Source organism: Argiope bruennichi, chromosome 1 (assembly GCF_947563725.1).
Source record: "Argiope bruennichi chromosome 1, qqArgBrue1.1, whole genome shotgun sequence".
NCBI lineage: Eukaryota > Metazoa > Arthropoda > Arachnida > Araneae > Araneidae > Argiope > Argiope bruennichi.
The window spans coordinates 19,459,542-19,481,975 of record NC_079151.1 but is presented as its reverse complement, the minus strand read 5'-3'; the positions used below and the strand labels follow the sequence as shown (position 1 = coordinate 19,481,975).

General features: G+C 28.9%; 1 protein-coding gene across 2 annotated transcripts in view; it reads left to right on the top strand.

Moving 5' to 3' along the window:
• The first annotated feature begins 2,578 nt into the window (after positions 1 to 2,578).
• LOC129963150 (sodium/hydrogen exchanger 9B2-like) overlaps positions 2,579 to 22,434 on the top strand; it is a 99,222-nt gene continuing 79,366 nt past the window's right edge. Inside the window, exon 1 of one of the 2 annotated variants that reach the window (XM_056077341.1) lies at positions 2,579 to 2,599. The gene's annotated coding sequence lies outside the window, so the exon portion shown is untranslated. Of the gene's footprint in view, positions 2,600 to 2,753; positions 2,867 to 22,434 lie in introns of those variants that run through there. The other variant, XM_056077333.1, reaches the window with a different exon arrangement.

The following is a 22,434-nucleotide window of genomic DNA, read 5'->3' as shown; positions in this document are numbered from 1 at the left end:
AATATCTTCAAAGAGTTAATCTTCTATAGATATAAGTGCTTGATTAAACTAGTGCTTTCAAACACCGTCTGGATACAAAGGATTAAAAGACAAATTCACGTGTCATTACATCACATGATAACGTGCCATTTAACTGTAAATTGCCATATTCTATGATGTGAGGTCATGCCCTTTTCTCTCTCTCTCTCGTAAGACAACTATAATTCCAGAATTAAATTTGATCTGTGCAATTGATATGTTTCACGTGAGTATTATTTGGTTGCATTGTTTTCCTTTTAATATATTTTCCCATAGTTTTAAAACGCTTATATCATACTTCAGTGGACTAATTCTGTGATTCTTTCCGGATTTGAAACAAAGTGTTCTTTAATAGGATTCAGTTATGCAAATCAGGAGCAATTACCATTTTATAGGTTCCAAATTCACTATTTCCTTCTGTATTTTATCTTATTATTAGAAACTAAATAAACTTTAAACTGCTTCAAAGTAAATTATTAGTAATTTGATAGATGATTTTAGGGAACGGTTGAATTAGAATAATTTTTATAATGTCTGTACAAAGATACTTTATCTAAAAATGCATATTTTACTTCAGATTACAATAAAACAGCAGCAAGTAATTATTCCCTTATTGGTTGTAATATAACTACCAACCTAGCGGTCATCTTTGCTACTGCCCATCTCACGAGGTTCCCAATTCATGTCCAGAATGAAGTCCTAATCATTACAAAGGTCTGCCATTCGCTGTGTACTTTTACATGCTAAATCTGCTCAGATAAAAACAATGTAAAATAGGTGAAGGGCACAAGCTAAATTATATTATTATTCACCATATGTAAAAACAGAATTGGCCAACTGAATAAATAACCAGCTAGTCAGGTAGTTTGTCAGAAACTTTCTGCTCAATCTTACAAAAAGGTGTTATTCCACCTACCCCGAAAGAAATGGGGGGGAGGGGACTTTAGATAAGTGCTCAAATTTTTATTTTCAAGGTCCCACAATGAGAGCTGTACTTCCTAGCATAGACGCATATATAAATAGATAAAGTAGACAACTATTTAAAAGCCCGTAACTGTAGAGGAACTTCAGACCTGATATTTTTTGGAGGGGGTGGAGATATTTTTAGGATAATTTTGTGCCATCATTCAATTTAATGTTATATACTTGAAAATATTCAACTTAAATCAAGCATTGTTTAAATGTCAGAATATTAATTATGGGATTTGTTTCATGTTTCCTGTATCTATGATTAATGTTTTTTAGGTTGGCCTTCCGATTCATAAATCAGTGCCTCTTAAATTCTTGTATTTAAGCATTTAAACTGAGTAAAAAAAAATTATAACATTTTACTATTTTGTTTCAAAAAAAAAATTAAACTAATTTTAAATTAACTTTTTTACACATTGAGGTACTGAAACCAGTTCTTTAGGACGCAACATCATTTAAATGTTTAGTTATTTCCTTTAGAAGGAAGGCTTAAATTTTATATTGCCTAAGAGCTTCTACAGTGCTCAATTTGGTCCTACTTCATAATATAGCTAAAAAAAACCGAATATGCATTTTGAATGCCTTTTTTTCCAAAACATCAAGGGGCCGCAGTGGCCTGGTGGTAAGATCTCGGAATCGGATTACTTCAGTTCGAGACCCGATTCCACCGAAGAATCTTGTGTAAGTGTGTTTGGTGCACGTCAAAACCGTCCGGGTCAAACGTCCTCCTGCTGATGTAGTGTGGAGAGGGGGGTGCCAGCTCAGGTGTCGTCATCGTCGTCTGACCGCGTTTCAAAATCATGAGGTCCGTACCAAAATAGCCCTAGCGTTTCTTTAAAAACTGGACGTTAATATAACTAAACCAACAGATTAAAGCCAAAACTGACAAGAAACTGCGATTTCATTAATAAGACTAGCAAATTTTATTTATTTAAATTGTAGCGTTTTTGAGTTAATACGTTTAGATGCATGCGAAATACAGACGGAAGGACTTCAAATTTGAAAAAAATATATATGTTTTTTTTTTTTTTTTTTTTACGTTTTGTATTTATAGCTATCAAGCTATTTTGTATTCGGATGGTCAAATATCATGTGAATGGATTTCATATAAAATTAGAAATCTACGTATCCGATGTAAGAATCATATTCCAAAATTCATTCAACTGAACAGGATTCATTCAAATCCTGTTCAGTTTATTTATCATGTTCACAATCAGACATAATTCTAAAAATTCATTTTTTTTTTTTTTTTTTTTTTTTTTTTCATATTCAGGGAAATCTGAAATTTGAAGATTCTTAAAAAATCTCGAGTTCAAATTTTTTAACGATTACTTTGCCTTTTCTTTATACACTTAGTATACAAAAAAGTAACAAAACAAACAATCTTATTTTTTGTTCGGGGAAACGAAATAAATGTCTGACTCGTAAAATGCATCACCTTCAAATTCAACTTTATCACCACGCTCGTGTTTCTCTTCGATTCTAACTTGAACTATGTCATTCTTTATAATTTCTCTTGACATGATTCCACTTGTTTCGAAACAACGGGCAATATGTAAAAGAGTGTTTATTTCGCATTTTTAATATGCAGTAAAAGAAATCCGCTCATCGGGTAAGTTCCTTCTTCTGATTTTTGTATTTGGATATTTATAAATGCTAGAATAACTGTAAGAAAATGAATAAAAGATTTTCATGTCAAGAGATATCAAGCATTAAACACATAGAAATGCACTGATGCATACATGGATGTGCGTGGGCTCAAGCATGTAGACACTAATAATAATCAGAGGGAATGGTTCCTCAAAACTTTCTAACACACTCTTTAATAAAGAAATTAACCCTTCCCCTATCCCCTGCAAAAAAAGATCATGGATTTTGGGTAAGTCAGAATGTCTTTCTGGTATTGGCGCATAGTAGTTATGAAATATTAATCTTTGGCGCAAATTTAGTTTTTACTGAATTTATCGGGAGATCCTTGGAGTGTTTTTCAAATACTAATCTTTACTTTGTGGGTAATAGTATTCGAAAGTCGAATTTGTACTTTACATGTGCTTTTCCCAACCATTTTAAATCAAAATTAGACACAGAACTACAAACGTAGTCACAAAATCATATACAAAATTTAATATATTTAAGTCATTGCGTTTTTTTTTAGTTATCGTTTTTACATGCTTTTCAAACACGGACAGACAGACGGTCTACCTCTTTTTGCATTTGGCACAAAATGTGATAGGCGTCTACTCGATAAATATTAAATCTATGTACTGAATTTTATCTGTCTTTTTGTTTTGTTTTGTAGGTTAATAGGTGTTAATAAATGTAGGTTTTGTAGGTATGGGTTACATTCGAACAGCCAGCCAGCCAGACTTCCTTTGAATAAATTTTGAATGAATTTCATTCAAAATTTGATAGAAATTTATGCAAAGATCATATAGCAAATTCAATTTCAAATTTAGTCAAATCTATAATGTAATTAGTTTACGGCTTTGAATAATGATCTTATATATCGTTAGAATTAAAGTTCTCTTTTTGAAATACTTGATATACATTTCGGAATATAACGAAGAGGTTGATGCCATAAATGAAAGATAACTGTTACGATAAATCAATTACGCTAAATCCATAAAGCAAGCTTAATTCATTAATCCTTGCATAATATTTTATTCATACGAATAATGTATGTTCATTACTAACAATAAAAATGTAATATATCCTAGTAACAAATGATGCAAGAGTGCAATTATTCCTAGGAATTCTGATATTTAATCTCACTAAAATATCAGTTAATGCGTGTGGATAAGTTTATGTATTGCGAATGAAGGGGGAAATGACAGTTTGCTTCAGAGTTATTGCATCTTTTATTTTTCTTTGCTGTTTTACAATCATCCATTTTCCTACATTATAAAATATATACCACCGCGATATAATGATATTATGAGGAATTTATTATCATTTGTAGTTCTGAACACACATGCCTTTTACAAGTATCCATGAATATAATCTATGCATTTCAGAAAAGTATAACTATTTATACTAAATGAAATAAGAAACTACGGGCCATTATATGAAAATTTAATTTAACAGATAGTTATGCAAAACGATTGAATATAAGTTGAAAGGATTCTTTCATTTATTTAGTTTGTTTTGAATACGTCGAGAGCTATATAACTCTGTGCTTGTGTTTACAACTAAGCTACCTAATATAATGAATAATCTCTGTATTCCACGCACGTAAATTTTCCAGAAAACGCTAATCAGGAGAATTTAATTACTTATAAAGCTACACGTACATAAAAAAAGACACTAATGATCTGTATTTGAACTACAAATAATTCTTGTATAGCATGGACTATAGGCTGCGAAAAATGTAGTGGTATGATGTACGTAGTAGCATGATATATATTAAATCTAACGCGTATTAGATTTAATACGAAATAAAGAATGAATATGAAAAAAGGAGGTAGGTTTCAAAAAAATTTTAATACTTCAAGTTATTTTTGTGTATAGTACAGTTATAGTTTATAGAGAGTTATCTTTTTCAAATCAAATTTCGTCCTAAAGTATAATAAAGTATACTTAAATACGTAATAAATAATGTTGTCTTTTACATCACAACTAATCATCATTAATTGAAGTTTTCTTATTAATGAAATATATTCATCTTCAGATATTCTTTGAATATTATCTCAGCTTTTGTTTGTATATTTTGTACATGAATCGTTTACTTCATAATATTTTTATTTAATTGAGATTTCTTTATTAACTTCGTCATTAAATGGCTCCAAATGTTTTATGTTAGGATATAATATGTGATTAATAAATCATTTATTTCACAATACTCTAATTGAGCTGAAATTTCTTCATTAGGTGGCGTCAAATATTTTGTAAACTACCAATAAAGCGAAGCCTCTTTTTGTAGTGTAAGAATATTCATCTATGAAAGAAAAATCTAACAGCTTAGCTAAGTGTAGTACTTCCTTTTGCTTTTCAAAATATTTAATAACTTTATTTTCTGGGATAAATTAACATATTCTAAATGTTTTTATTTTTAAACTTTTATCATAATATGTTTTATTCTGGGAAGATCGTCATTTTCGTCTTTGAGTGAAACCTCAAACGTGGGTTATATGAGGCTTTTCCACTTTTCTAGGATTACAAAATGCAATGTTTCTAAAAGTAGCTTAAGTATCTTAACTCAAATATATAAAAAAAATTGTGCCTAGCGATATGAGTTTCTTAAAATACACTGTCTATTTTATTATATTTGAAATGCATCTTTTCATGTCTCATTTGAGGGAATAAAACAACGCTGTTTATAACGAACATGCATCATATTGTCTCAATTCAATAAAATGATGAAAGAACTTATGAACAGTGTAACGGCTTCAAATAAATCTTTGCAAAACCCGTCCAAAGCAGTTCACTAAGTTATTATGAAATCATCTTTATAGCTCTTGTGTTCTCATAAGAAACATCAAACACCATATTTGATTTCTTGCCATTTTGATGTCTTTTTCGATAAATAACTTTTCCGTGAGGAAACAAATGCATGCTTATAATATATCATTGCAGTCCAAGTTCTTTATTGGAGAAGTGTCGAAATTGAGAATTGGGACATTACCTCAGCTACCGTCCTCGTCATCTGTAATTCTTCCAAAGTCTGTCTCAAAATAATTGCGTGGTTACAAAAAGAAGCGTTGATCTTATTAAACTAAATTAAATTTTGTGTTAAAACAATATTCTGATATTTCTGTAAATAATTAATTATAAATTCAGGTTCGATAGTGCCCAATCTCTGGAATAATTTCTACTTCCGAAACTTCCTTAAACTGGAAGATTTAGGAGACCCTCAATTTAAGATTTAGGAATTAAATTCTCAAATTAAGGGAACTGAGAAACTCCCTTAATTTGAGAATTTTGAATTCAAATATAATAAATAATTTTTGAGGATATAGAGAAAATAGTACGTTTTCATCTTCTAAATCATACATTATGCATATTCTCAAATTTTTAAATATTCATAATCGACTTATAAAACTAGTAATAAATAATTGTAGCTTTATTTGAAAATGTAATTTCACATTTTAATGCAAATACTCGGAAAATATTATACTTTAGAAATGACGAGCTTATAAAGAAATTAAAGGGATTTTTTTAAAGTATGAAAAATAAAATTAATAAATTATTTCCTAATCAAAGAAATTAAATTAATAATACCATTTAAATATTACAAAATAGTTTTCATATCCTAATTATTTTTTTTAATCATTAGTTATTTGTATACATTTCTCAAATGAAAGAAATAATTTCATCCTTTTAGAATTTCTCGATCTAAACGGTTATTTTGAAAAATTTAACATTATCGTTAATTACATACTTGTCATTCATATCCATAATAAATTCAACAGAATGAGTTTTTAGATATACATTACAAAAATTGAAATTCTTTTATTTTAATCATTGTTTTTTTACCTAATTTTATTATCTTTATAGTAATTATATACTAATATTTAATTATCTTTTTAGTATCTAATTTATAACTCTCTATTATAATTGTTACGAAATCGTGAAACCATTTTTCTTAGACTCATTATAAAGTTTTACCACGTACATTATTTTAAATTAAATTATTTAATGAACAGTAAATTTAGGTCATAAAACTTTAAAACAGCAATGAAAATATATAATAAATAGCGTATTATCATTGAAAATATAAAAGTTGAAATTTCGTAGCCCTATACATTAGGGAGGGAATGTAAATTCGATTAAAAAAATTCATCAATACAAGAATGAAACAATTTAAGTTAAATTAAACAAAATTGTTGTGAAATCTTTTTTTTTTTTTTTTTTTTTTTTGGAAATTTTAGAAAGCATTAGTAAATAACAAACGACGCTCAAAAAGATTTTGCAGGCGAGTAATATCTGAATAAATAGCATTTTTTTTGGACAAAGAATTTATTATATTCCACCAAAGACGCCAATTCCACCAATTTCCGAAAGCTATTTAAGCGTCAAAGGTTTCAGCAAATTTCATTTTAAAATATTATACGATGCAATAAAATTTCTAGAAATCGAAATTACATTACATTTTTGAAAAGATTATAAAATTGCAAAAAATTTCTTTCACAGTTTTTCAATCAAAATGCAACCGTTTTAATGTTTTGTAAAATATTTCATTGGACATTTTTATTGGTATTTATAAATGCGGCATTTTCGGATTATCAGTATTTGATGCGAAAGCTCAATCTTTATTCTTTAAAAAAATAAATAAATAAGAAACTTCAAGTGCTGATATTTCCTGAAAATTTCATTTTCTTTGGAGATAAAATTTTTTATTAGAATAATAAAAGCATTTCCAGATAACATTGTTATAAAACACCAAAAGAGAAACTGATTACTTCTGATCCAACAAATACATTGAAAACAATATCCAATGTTCGCGAGTGAATATTTTTAAATGGCAATAAAATTTTATGAAAACGTTTGGAAGTTTTTACGTTACAATAAAAGAAAGTTACAAAATAATTTAAATATTAAGTTGAACCAAGAAATAATTTTGTTATCAAGTAAAGAGTACATTTCCTACTTTCAAACGAATTCGAATTTTTAAAAAATAAATAATTATTTTATAAAATGCTATAAAAGAATTGAAAATATAGATATCATTAAAGGTTGAATTCTATAAAAGCATTTCTGTTATTTTCGTAAAATGCAGAAGAGTCTTTCTTTAAAAACGTAAGTTGTTTCCCCACAGTTTCTTAAGATAAATGCTCTTCCTTTACATAATAATTCTTAAAATTTTGTTTTTAGGTACTTTTAACTTTTCTTTTGCACACTAATGGAAACATAAATACCTGATTCATCTGTTTCATTTCTTAAATAATTTACTTAGTTTGTAGTAAATTATTTCACTGCAAAGTTAACGGGGAAAAAATCTGAAGTTTACAACAAAATTAAATAGAATGCGATATTTATTTTTTCGTTCACTCGAAATAAATTGAATCGAAATTCAGTAGAAAATGTTAATGATTAGTTAAATGTCTTTAAAAATCATTTTAATGAAGTGGGCTCATAAAGAAATTATTAGTTGCGTCAAAATTACTTTTTGTAATTTTTAAAAAGGATTTGCACCATGGTAGCGTTATCTATATAAATGTCTGAAAGTTACTAAAATTATATAATATGAATCATTCTTTTTTACACTAACCTAATTTATTTGGATGGATATGAGGCTCTAAGTGGATCGTGAAAAGATAATACCGACAGGAAGATGAAGAAGTCGTTAAAAAAGTTTTACAATCCTCGTCCAAAAACAAGATAATAATTTATTAAAAAATAGAATTTACAACTGCACATCTTACCTTTGGGAATTAACGCAAAAAAAAAAGATTTCAAACTCTGAAAATGTATACACTTAAAACACAGCATTGAAAAACATTAAGAACACCACACGTTACACCGCATAGGAAAAAAATTGTATATAACCAAATTTCATAATAAAAGCAAATTCTACCATTGTAACAAATGCAGGCAATGACACATTTCAGCTTTTTAGTATTCATATTAATTTTTCTTGAAACCGCTTAATTTTATTTTATGTAATAATTCTGCAATATTTTTAATACTTCAAGTACTCTTTGTATAGATTTATTCATTTTATTTTTTCAATTAATCAGATTTATTTTATTTCTAATGTTTATGTTTAACATAACTCGTTTTTTAATGAAGTTCAGTTTTTCTTTCCTGTTTTCACGCCTGATGATAATTTTCCTTATCAGTAGTACTGGCCTATTAAATTGCCAACATACGACGAGTAAAATAAAAAAGTGCGTGTCGTCATTAAAAAATCTTTAAACTCTGTGCATTTTTAATGGCTTTTATATAAGGGCTTTAAAAGTACATTTTTCGTTTGTCTTTCTGAAAAGAAAAAATTATTTCATCCCATTACAGAACTGCACCAGATCTGCCTGATTATATGAATACATTTTCTTTGCGGTTCTGATCTTCCATCTCTCAATAAGTTCGATAAATCCGGAAGTCTGCGGGAAAAGTTTTCAATTCAAACTAATAATAATATGAGGAAAATACATTTGTTTCATTTACTTCACTCTTCTTTCATTTTCTTATGCTTGTTTAGAGGGAAAGAATCATCTATTTTTAGGGATAACTTTATAGTATAACTTTAGGGAGAGCTTTATTCATGTAAAATTTCAGCGTTAGCTTTTAAAAGTGACTTCAACACATCTGCACAGCTTTGCTTAACAGTACTTTTGATTTCTTTCTTTTGTAAAGCATTTGTTATGTTTCAGTGTTATTTAGTAAACCATTAATAGTAATTTATTTAAATATTTTCACCGAAAGAAAATTTTAAAGAAAAAAAGGTTTTTGGAACTTTTTGACAATATCTCGGGAAAGCTTGTATTTAATTTACTGTGGATTTTCAGGAGAGAATCCACTAAATAGTTCAAAGCTTTCAAAAATAAAAAGTAAAGCAAAATGTCCATACTGCTTCAAAACTATTTTAAGTCATTTTTACTCTTGTCCAGGATATCAAAAATAAATTAATATCTATAAAAATTCTTTTTTTATTCTCCTATATACGAGATATTCAAGATAAAGAATAGTACTCATAAAGAAATAAAAAATTTCGAGCTCGAAATTTTGCCCTATCTCCATAATTCAGGTCTCCGAAAAACAAAGCTTTGGAATTACATATATAAGCATGTGAACACGCAACTCCAAAACGCCGCTGACGGATGAAATTTAGTATTATTCTTTAACACCAAATTTGCAATTTCTATCATATTTTAATTAAAACACATTTACATTTCTTTGTCTGTTCCAGTGCAAGTGAAAACGATAACTTCAAAAAGCAAAGAGCTATATAGATGAAATTTGTCACACAGCTTTAACATCTAAAGTATAGATCAGTATGAACTTTTGAAGAAACCCTCAATGTCTGTACATGCACTTGCAATTTATATTTTGTAAGTAATCTTTTTACTAAAATTGTAGCTACGTGTTAAATTTTGATTGCAATTGGCCGATCAAAAAGCTTCCCAAATACGTAATTGGTTTTTCCTTATTATACTGTGTGACACAAAAATGCTCAGAAGAGGCACTCTGAAAATAAAAATCCTGAACAAATGAAATCCCTATGAAAATAAATGAGTACTTTCACGGCCTTCTCCAAGGCTAATTTTTTTTTTTCTTTTCTTTTCTTTTCTTTTTGCGGAAGTCAATTCTGAAAAGTCAATTCTGCTGATTTAACATATACTGCAAACCGTATTCAACCATTTCTTAGAATTTCATAGAATCATAACCCACTTTTGCCTTTTTATGCATCCGCTATATATATATATATATATATATATATTCAATCGATAAAGTGACTGCAGTGTAGGATGGAAAAAAATATTAAATGTTTTTGATTTCAGAAAAAAAAAGGATTTTTAAGCATGATTGTAATATTTATTTTAAAAATGTTGCAATCAATGATGCATAGATCGCCAGTGAACTATATATCAGTGAAAAATGCTATTTTGGCTCAGAAAATTAGTAAGTGTGAAAAAAAGGAAACATGCTCTGTATTTTTCTTATATTAGAAAGTATAAGAAGATTAACGGTGCTGTGATCTTATGGAGTACATATATTTACTTCATGGAGTATATAGATGTCAGTCAAGTCATCTTTAACCATTGTCAAGTATTTTAATGCCAGAAAAATGATATTGGATGAGTATTTTATCCTTTATTTAAAGACACTCAATTTGCAACATTGCAGAAGGTTTTGCAAACTATTTTCATTATTTCTCATAAACAAGTATCTGATCAAGGAGGGAAAGAGCATTGTTAAAAATAAGAAGCCGTGAATTTTTTGTGTTGATAAATTGCTTTTCTAACGCATACTAAATAAAGAGAAATTTTAGTTCACGATGTCGTTGTTTAGTAAATAGTTTGCCACTTAAATATTTAAGACTTTCAAGGCATAAATTCCGTTAAACATTGAAAAGAACAAAAAATATAATTGGACAAAACATTTTATCATTATTTAAAGTTCGTGACTCGGAGAATATTTAAACATAATTTTCATCCATAATGTGACATTTATAATAACGAATACGCATGAAAACCATGGCAAACTATTTTGTGTGCCATACTTCGCGGTTTCAAGTTACAACTTTACAGTTTAAATCTTCGCTGACTTTATAAGACTGAGATGTTGCTATTAATCTGCTAATATGTTGCTTTATAGAAAAATTAAAAGAAAAGTATCGATAGTTTGCCTTGTTATCACGTGATTCGAAAGTCTCGAGATCACCATAAATTTTTTCACGCATATGATCAGAAGTCTATTTTTTCTTTTCTGTCTAAATGGTTGGAGACGGTTGGTTGGCACGAGATTGCGCATATCTATCATATTCATTTCCAACTGAGGCGAGCTTGTCGAAGTTTTCTTGATGTATACTTGCCACAAATGTCTTTGAAATGTCTTTTTATTTGTTTGCGAAATCTGCTGGAGTGTATAATTTATAAGACTGCAAATCACAGAACAATTGATTTAACATTTTCTTGGGGACATTACATCATAGGTTGCATAGCATTTTCAATGTCTTACTGAATTCAATAGTCACATATATTTCAACAATCTTTTGTTTTCTTGATTTTTAAGACAGTTTAGGCATTAAGTTTACACCAGTGTTTGTTTCGTTACTGAAAAACAAATAAAAACAATTCAATAGTCGTTTAAATGATGCAATTTCCCATTCTTATTAGGTTTCGTAATGAATTACAATTGTAAAATTTACCTTCTATAGGTTGCCTCGGACTTCCCTTTACATTATAGCTTTGAAATAAAAAAAGTGATACTTTATATCATAAAAGTAATTCTGGAATGCATTCATTTATAGGATCTAAGCATTTTAAAGATAAACAATTTTTTAAAAAAATAAGATTTATATGTTTTTGAAGGCTATCTAATCGCTATTTAAACGAAATCGGAGAATCAAAAAAAGACACTATCTTCCGACATTAAAGAATTCATCCAAAATAGCTGAATACAAGTCGAAATTAGATAAGAGTGAGGCTTCTTCCACAATTTTATGCCAATATTATCTAAGCACATTCTACAAGCTACAATGAGCAGTAAAATCTACATTAAGCAGCGCCATATAAAGAAATATTTATTCTCTTCGAAAAGGGGAGAGTGTTAGATGTAACCAATTTTTTCCGTACTTAATAAAAAACTTGAACTGGTTTTTTTTATGACTTTATTCGCTTTTCTACAGATTTAGATAAATATATAATTGAACTGATAACTAAAGAGAAATCACGTGAAAAGTAGGTGATTTAGCAAGTCAATAAAATCTTGTATATCACAAAATTTCATATTATGCAGCTGTACAAATGAAGATTGAATACATTTTAGATGCTTTATCATACAACAATTTGTCAAGTATTGCGATAGTTCGCCATCTTTGGTCTAAAACTTCATTTTTAGCTTATTGATGCCAACTTTTACACAAATTTCTAAGCAATTTTGTAAAACCCTTCTAATAATATTAATAGTAGCAGTGCAATAGACCGCTACAAAAAAATTATGTGATATTTTAAATTTCATCAGATACACAAATTAATTTAAAACAATATGAAACAAATGTGAATTGAAATCAAAATATTTACAGCAGGTGAAGAACGCTTACCGTTCACATGCATGTTACTCATGTAATAATTTAATGAATGTAAATATTTAAATGTAATAATTAATGTAAATATTTTAATTATTCGTAATGCATAATCATACGAAAATGGAAGTTGGTCAGAAATATTTTCCTATATTCCCTGGTACACTCATTATTATTTACAAAACAAATAGAAATAGAAAAAAAAATTATAAAAAAATTAATAAAACCCCGAGACTTTAACACACAGTATAAATATACCTCGTTCTTTCTGACAGCAGCTCTCCCCACCTCCGTCTAAAAAAAAAAAAACCTACAAAATGTCTCCATTTGTAACTCAACAGCTCAAAAATGGATTATTATTTATGAATAGAAACTGCCGCAATTTTTTTGCTGCGTTCAAAAGATGGATCATTTTCTTTATGGTTATCATTCAGTTAATGTCGGATTGCACTCGAATCGCACAATCTTTCTTTCTTTTTTTTTTTTTTGTTAGAAAGAAAAGCATGAACTTTTGAGCAATATTTTATTCTTATATAAAGGACATTTACACTAAACTTTAATAGAACATATCAACAAGTTTAGTGATTTGAATATTTTTCAAAGAGATTCGAGAAGATTTAGAATTTTTTCAGTAAATAGGGCTTTTTTTGTTAACTCTGGTTTAAAAAATGATTTTAATAGTATATACTTTAGTGTGTAAATAATTATTTTTATTTCTAGATTATCTCAATGCACTAGCAAATTTATATGAATATTAGTGTGAAATTAGAAAGTTATTATTTGAATTTAGACTTTGAAACTTAAAGCGGTAAAACCGTACAAAAGATCCTTATCATATTATCATAATCGTTGCGTATATATCTCTACGCAATGTTTTGAATGATGACATATATGCCAAATTTTCGGGTTGATATTTTAAAAAGAAATATTTGATATCTTGTTTCTAAAAGAAAAAACAAGAGAATCACATTTCATTAAAAATATAGCCTGAATTTATTTTTTAATTTACTTACAGAATAAAAAGAATTTTCATCAACTTTTGTTGCTTGTGCTTTCTTTTTCTGCAGCTTAATTCACTGTTTTTAAATTTACAATAACTAAAATTATTTTTATCATTTTCTATATCCTGATTAGTCTTTTTTGTTATCTACTATTGAACCGATATCGGCAGACTGAAATATTTCTGTTTTCGAACAATTTGGAAATGCATATTAGCTGATTTGTATTATTTTAAAATATTAATATTTGTTCTAAGTACCATTTATAAGAATACCATGTTTGCATTGCAAAAAATTGCAGAGTCAATTAAAAATCATGATATTACACTATTTCCATGTTATTTAAATCTACAAAAATATTATGAATGATACAGGTATTCATAATTAAAATGTTCCAAAATAGTATCCTCTACATTGAAGATGGCTCGAAAACAAAAACAGACGCTTAGTATCTACTAATCATAAAAACCACTGCGTATTTATTTCCGGCTACACCCGAAAACATGTTTTCAGCTACACTCAAAGACATGTTGTTGTTACTTATGGCACTTTTCAAGTCCATTGACAGATCTGTCAGTGATTTAAGCCGAGTGGTCGTCTCTTGTTTTTTCAGTAGCGCCAACTAGAACCAAGAGTACGACTTAGCGACTTCATGCGTCACATTCGCTTGCACAACCCCTTTTTACATGGGGGCACAATCATGCACCTCACAGAGAGAACACAGAAGAACAACCATGCGCGAACCTGGAACGCCCAGATCGCGGGGAAGACGCGCTACCGCTACGCTAGGAAGCTGGTCCCGAAGGCATAAAGCTATCAAATATGGCAAAAATATTATATTTTGGTGAAAAGGAATGCAATAGGATAGATTTTTGAAAATTATAAAAAATATTAATTGATTAAGGTCAAGCAAAATTCTGGTGTTTTGATTTTGTTGCTAAATCTAGAAATATTATCTTCTAGAAAGAAGAATTATTATCTTCTAGAATCTAGAAATATTTTTCACCATTTTAAAATTGAAAAAAATATTCTTTTAATGATATTAATTAATATCATGCAACCTTTTTCTTAAATTTGGCATTTAAAAAATATTTTAATGCATATTTTACAGTTATACTTTTCATTTCTGCAATGAAATTTAACCTATTTTCATTGTATCAACACATTTATAATCATGCATTTTGTTCCATTGTTTGAAACCAAGGAATAAACATTCTGTTTTTTCTTATTATTATTCTTTGGTTATGTCGGAATTAATTTTTACTTTTATATTTTATTTCACAATTTTTTTTATAAAGTTAACTAACAATGCCCTATGAGATATTAAGTAATTCATTATTTATACTGAAAAAAAAGCATTTACTCTTCTTTAATTTTTATCACTAATTTCAATTCACAATTTCTCTACTTTCCAGAGGAGACACTGAAAACTATTTCTTTGTTCTTGTACTTGTTGAACTATCGTGTTTTAAGCTTGGTAGTAATTCTTTCCTTTTAAACAATATTTCAGCGGTTTTTGTACAAAATTTATCTATAACAGCAGATGATTCTATAAAATGAAAGTAGGAAGAACTTTCCAATAACTCTCACAATTTGAAAAATAGTGGTACTAACCTGGTTATTGCCGTTTACAAAATCTATAAAATTTTAAGCGTCTTATTTAGGTGTAACTTTGATTGAGATATAAGTAGACGCACTTTTCTCTTTATGTCCAACTGTCTGAAACCTTAATAAAAGAACCATAACGCCGATGATTTTCTCTGTTATTCAATTTCTTAGAAATATTAGAAGTGAAAAAAAAAGGCTCATTTGAGGAAAAAAAGAACTGCAATGGTTAAACATGTTGCAAAATTTTCCCGGAATCTTGTTATAAGATTGCAATGAAAACGGATATTTTGGGTTAGATCAACATACCACGTAAAATAAATATTTTTTGTTCAAAACTATCGTCATTTCACTTCACTAATTTCCAGAAATGAAAGTTTCATGAGCAGAGAAGTTTAGTTTAATTATATTACCATTCCTTTTTTAAAGAAACAATTGAACTATTTTGGGATCTTGTACTTCAATCAGATGACATGAACCTGGCATCCCCATCTTCAGGCTTCTGTACTGCAGCAGCGGGAGGACATTTGGCGCGGATGGATTTCGCACGCAGCAGGCCCGTTTGCACAATGGTTCTTCGGTGAAATCGGGTTTCGAACCTTACAACCAAACCACTTTGACCTTTTTATAAGTTGAAAATTAATGCATAAAATTATTAATATAAGGGCATTAATACATAAAAAAGGAATATTTTATTCATTGTCTCGCTTTGTATATTTCTAGCTAATGACGTTCTGTTGTAGAAATTAAGTAAGAAACGCAATGATGCTATATGTGGCTTTGCTTTCAGATTATTTTAGTGCATTTTAAAGCAAGAGAAATGCATTCACTGATTTTATTTCAGAGATGACATTTTTATTTTCATTTATAGATACATTACAAATGACAAATATTTCCCCCATGAACAGACACAGCAATATTCATGGTTAGAACATAGACAAGATGCTACATATCTAAAGATAATGTTAGGTCTAAAAGTAGAAATAAAATTCTTTTTAGCCAAATACAATGAGTGTATGCAACGTTACAGAAAGATATGCACCGCTAAAGTGTACAGGGCGAAACTGTACCTCGAAAGTACAATGTGTGGATGAATGGTTAAAGATAGACTCAAATCTAAACCATACAACGGAAGTAATTTTACTCTAAAACAATCAATTAAATAACACTCAAAAGCTTTTTGATATTCGTATAATCTACCATATGGCTTAGGTACTGGAAATTTGTGAAAGCTTTAAAAAATTGAACTTTTACTGGGAAATTTAAAACGCGAATACTGCACATGATGTTACAGCTATATATTCCACTCCTCAGGGCATATAACCCTGGACTTTCAGGCAGTAACCTGATTTGTAGCCATCTTTATGGTAATTTTCCAAACACTTCTGTTCATTTAATGCAATTGCTTCTCTGCTTGGAAGATATCACGATGGAGGAAAAGTGACACGAGTTAGAAATTGAAACTTTCTGAAAGACGGAGGATGATTTCCTTTGTTTTGAAGATTATAAATTGTAAATAATGACACGAACAGTTATAAATACGTAATTATGTCCATTTAGCGATTTTATATAAATGTACTGTTTTATGTCTGTTTCAAAATATATTTACAGATATCATCATAAAGTCGTGATATATTTGTTCGAAATAATACTACTTATATAATAATCTGGATTACATCCTATCTATATTTATCTGGAATACTAGCATCCTACAAACCTCTCACATTTTTTGTGGGAAAACAGAGTGATTAAAAAAATCTTTTAGACAAATAAGAGAAGTAGTAGTTATTTTCAAGCAAGTCATTTTTGTAATAGAGGATTATCGATAAATAGAGGGTGCTATAATTGATTAAGTGAAAAAACCCTACGGGAGTGTCTATCCCAAAACATTCTCGCATATTTTCTAATAAAGATGTTTTCCCAAAGAACGTTTTGAATGGTACTGGTGTACAATAGTTACGAAACATTAAGACTTTGGCGCAAATTTAGCATTTTTACTGAACTTACCGTGTGATCCTTGGCGAGTTTCTTGGCAATTAATCTCTGGAATGCGGTTAAAACGAATTGCAAAAAATCAAATTTGTACTTCAGACACATTTTTCTGAACCGATAAATTTGATAAAACCGATAATTTTTTTTTAAACCGATAAAAAAGTTTTAGTTACAAAACTTGTAGTTACAAAATCACATAGCAAATTTGCTGTATTTAAGTCACTGCAGTTTTGAGTATCGCTTTTACATACTTCTGAAAGTACAAACAGACAGATAGACGGTTTAACTTTTTTTGGATTTGGCTCAAAATTTGATATGTGTTTAAATGATAAATGTTAAATTTGTATTGAATTTTATCTATCTATTCTTCATTATTTTGTAGTTATCTTGTTAACTTATATTCGAAAAACTGCCCAGATAGACTTCCTCTATATGGATCTTGCTCAAAATTTGAAAGAAATTTACTAATTATTATTAAGACTATATACCGAATTTAATTCTTCTAGCTCACAGAGGTTTTGAGTTATCTTTCTTACAAACAAAGCAAAAAATGTGTTTTTCAAACTCAAAGAAACCCCCGGGGGGCACCTCGAATTGAGGATGAGATGCTTCCGGCATGATGGATCTCGCCACCCTGGAGGGTAACTAATAGGTGGGGGATCTGACTCCTCCCATCGATGACGGGACGTGCTTCCTTTGGGGAGGGTTGTACCGTGGCCGGTGACGGCCCTCAGGACTCAACCACAGTTCCCGCCAATGTTTCTGTTGCGGCGGTCCGGTCATTCAGTTTTTAAGGTTTAAATTCGTGTGCCTCCGTGGCGGGTCGAAGAGTTAGATGACTTTCAAACTCAAGGAGGTTTAAAATGTGGAAATCCGTCAAAATCTCGAGTTCGAGTTTTTTGTGGTTATAATACTTTCTTCATACTTCATATACGAGAAAGTAATTAGAAAGTAATAAGTCTACAACACAAGTTTCATGGAATACAAATTCATAACAGCACAGCCGCATATTTGCATGCGAAATGCGTATTGGTATAATAATTCCCTTGGAATTATCTTAATATGTAGTGAATTTTATTGTCAGTATTGCATTCTCTTTTCATTGTACAATCGTGTTGCTTATAATTTGCGATGTTATCATCTGTGGAACTGTGCTGTTCTGAATTTGTATTCCACTTTATCTAGTAAATCTTTCCCTTTTACTTAATTTACGCTCAAAAAATCTTTATCACTTTTTTCTGTTTGAAATTCTTATGAAAAATTGTATAAAATTTCCATATACCTAACCTACATATTAAGTTTATGTTTTGAATCGTCCTATACGTACTTAAATCATCCACTAACATTTTATTTTACAAAATACACGAGCTCATTTAAAAATGAAATATTGTTATAAATTTCGAAATGAAGCAATTATGTAAAAATCATATAGTTTGATAAATTACAGTTTAGGAATTTATCATTACAATATTATTTCTCTCGTGTTAAAATGTTATTGTTATGTGACTAGGTTTTCTTCTCTACAAAAGAGCATATTCCCTCACCGAAGCCCATAAATTGAATTATAACAGAATATAGTTTTTTAAAGTACAAAGGATAAAGGTATTTAAAACCGGAATACGTTTTCTTTCCACGTAATACATCACCTTGTCTGCTAGCTAACGTGACTCCTTCATAGACTGGGGCCTTAGAAATCTTTTTTTTAGTAATGGCCAATGAAAATGTTCTAGAGTGTGTCGTATTTTAAACAAAAGACCAATACCGTCACTTAAAGAATGATGCAATCATGCGTTCCTATTGTAAACCGTTGTAAATTATTCTTACCAACAGTATTATTTGTTTAATTTAAATTTATAATGTCATATTCATAAAAGAATTTGCAAACACCACATTTTCATTGGACATTATAACTCGCGTTAGAGAAAAATTACAACAACTTCTAAATCAGTATCAAATTTTTAATGGAAAATTTTCAATGTCTAATCTCTTATTTTTGCTAATTAAATATTTTTATATAATTTTTATCGATGATTAACAGTTTTATTTGCTGTAAGTGGTAAAAAATTATACCAGTATTAATCGGTAATAAAATTTACAAGTATAATCAGATGAGAAAACCTCAAGCGAAAAGCAAAAAATATAATAAAATTAATTTCCGAATAAGAAAGAGAGGGCAAATTATGAGGGATACTATATGATAAAAACTCAAAAAAATTTAAAAAAAATTTAAAAAAAGGAAAACCGACAAATTTGAAAGAATGACTTCGCAGACCAGGTTGTAAACAGATGTCTGTTGCAATCGTAGATATTTTCGAAGAGTCTTTATAAAATTCACGTTATGTGCTTGTACAGACAAATGTGTGGTACTTTTTTTTATGTTTCAAGAAATCTGGAAGCCTTTCTGATTTATAATACCATAAATATGGTACTAAAAGAAAACTCTATATAATATATGTTTCAAAACCTTTTAACATTTTCCTTAAAAGAACAATATTGAGAGAGAAAAGTACGTTAAAATATCACGAAAAATAGAGAGATTTCCATTGAAGCAATGGAGAAGTGAAACAATGGAAAGGAGATATTTAAGAATTTCTCGATTTAAAAGTTAAAATTGCAATAGAATGTGACAAGAATATGACCTGCAGCAAACAAATATTTCCATGAGTGGCGCAAGGGAGAGAAAAATTTTATACCTGATTATATTTCATATTATTTATAATTATTTAGTATTAAATAATATGTAAATTGTTTAATAGCACAACTGATTGTAATCATTTTTCATTGCATATTCATCCTGTCTAGGTAGGCATTAATAATAACTATAATAACGTCAAAAGCAATCTTTTATATCACATATTCATGTTGAATTATTTGAAAAAGTAATAAAGAATAAAGAAATAGAATAAACAGGAAAATGTGAGAATATGAATTTCTTTTGCAATTAAAATGTGTGCTCCCACTTCTCTTGTGTTTATATTCACCTCCAATTTTATAAAACAAGCAAGTCATCTACAAGTGCATCTTGAGTGCAAAGATTCTACATCAAATTATTCTGAATCACTGCACTTTTAGATTAATCTGATGACACACTTACATACAGGATTTTTTAAAAAAGACCTTTTCAACCTCAGTGGAATGATAAGAAGTGTGAAGGGAATCCTAAACGTCTGGATTCATAATATTTTTAAAGTCCAATGCTGCGGCGATTAAATTTTAAAAAAAATTTGCATTCGAAAAATTAAATCTTTTTTAATAGTGCAAATCTCTTTTAATGTAATTTATATTTTGATTTTTGTTTCTTGTGATGCAGGGAAGAGTGTCATACATTTGACTGGTTTTCGTATTAATTTTTTATTGGTTTCATTTATAAGTTCACTCTTCTGTCACGAATACTGAAGCTTACTTTGTCAACTTATTACATTATTAAAAATATATTTTTCATTTGTATCATTTCAAATTATAGAAAAACACCTTCCACGGTGAAAATGATACAACTTAGTCTCTACCAGAGGTTGCTTTACTTTTGACCCGGATTTATTATGAAAACAAATATACGTAAATGAAATAGATCTTTTAATCACATAAAACAATATGATAATTATTTTCGATTAAATTCAAGCTTTTTTACATAATAGAAATTAGTTTCCTGATTTAAAAAGAATCGTTCCTTTTCGAATATATTCCTTATTATAAATAGATTCTAAAGGCAGCAAACTTTGCACCTCTATATAATGAATGAGGCAAACTTTTATTTACTTTTATAGTTTGAAAAAAAATCTATTATCATTTTCAGGAAGTGTCTTTTACAAAAAGCTAGCAGTAGATACGCAGCTACTATTTCTTTACCCTTTTGTAGGTAACCCGTAATCTTGGTTTCTTTTATTTACAACGGCAAATTCATATGGCAAGCGCATGAAGTACCAGCTGTAAATACCAAACTATACTTAAATATATAAATTCTTGTGTTGAGAGGATTTTTTTTCTTGGGTAGGATCGGAATTTCAGTCTAATCTTAAGATATTGTATTTAAGAAGTCAAATTATCTTTTGAAATATACTTAAAACGCAGAAATATTGTAATTCCTTATTTCTTCATGAATAATTTTGGGAGGAATGAAAATGTGAAAACTTTTCTGGACTCACTAACATATTTAATTACCTACCATTATAATGGGTAAAAACCTATTATAATGGTAGGATTAGATTGGAATGGAAATTTCTTGCCTAACTCCTTTCAGATTTGAAATTTTTTTATATGTTTTATTTCTATAAAACTAAATGTCAAATAGAAATAATACATACAAAATACCTGTAATCTCACAGCTTGTGAAAATTATCTTGAATCAAATAATCCTCTTTCCTTTAAATAATAAGTATTGCTCTTCTGATCGGGTCAAAGGAACAACACATTATGGTGGACAAAGTTGCAACGCAGAGTTTCACGTTTAAACTTCTATAATTCATTTTAGGAATAAGTAAACCAGAGTTAGCACGTAATGAGATTAGTAGTCGTTCTTGTAATACGCACATATTAATATCATTTCTGAATTATATATATTTTTTAAATGCTACGAGGCAAAAAAAGTAATTTTTGTAATGCTTATTTGTCAGAGGAGATATCAGATGAATATTTTTATTCAATACGGTAAACATTTCTTTCAAACAGCAACAAACTAAAAAATCATGCAATAATGCACTAAGCACTGATCTTTGCACTAAGCACATAAATTTCTATATTTAGCCATCAATTACATACACAAGCTGAAGTAATTAGGTACAATTGGTCAAAGGAACTATACTCTGATCTATACTGTTTACGTATCTTTTTCATTGTTATGTCTAACTGTGGCATGCATGCATGACTCTCTGCTTCGACAAACGCAAGAAATGTAAAGAAAAATATAAATGTTTTATTATTTCTAACTTAATATTAAAGATATTAATATCTCATCAAGAATCATATGAAAGTAGTTAATAAAACTAATATAGGAAAAATTCTTTAAAAACTTAACACTCAAGTGATTACAAATTCTATGGATTTTAAATTTTTAGCAGTTAAATTTACTTTCATTTTTTCTTATATATAAAACTGTAACATCATGGCATATGTCATAATACTGTATTATTTAAATATTGGAGTAAAATTCAGTGAAGATATCATGCCTGAATT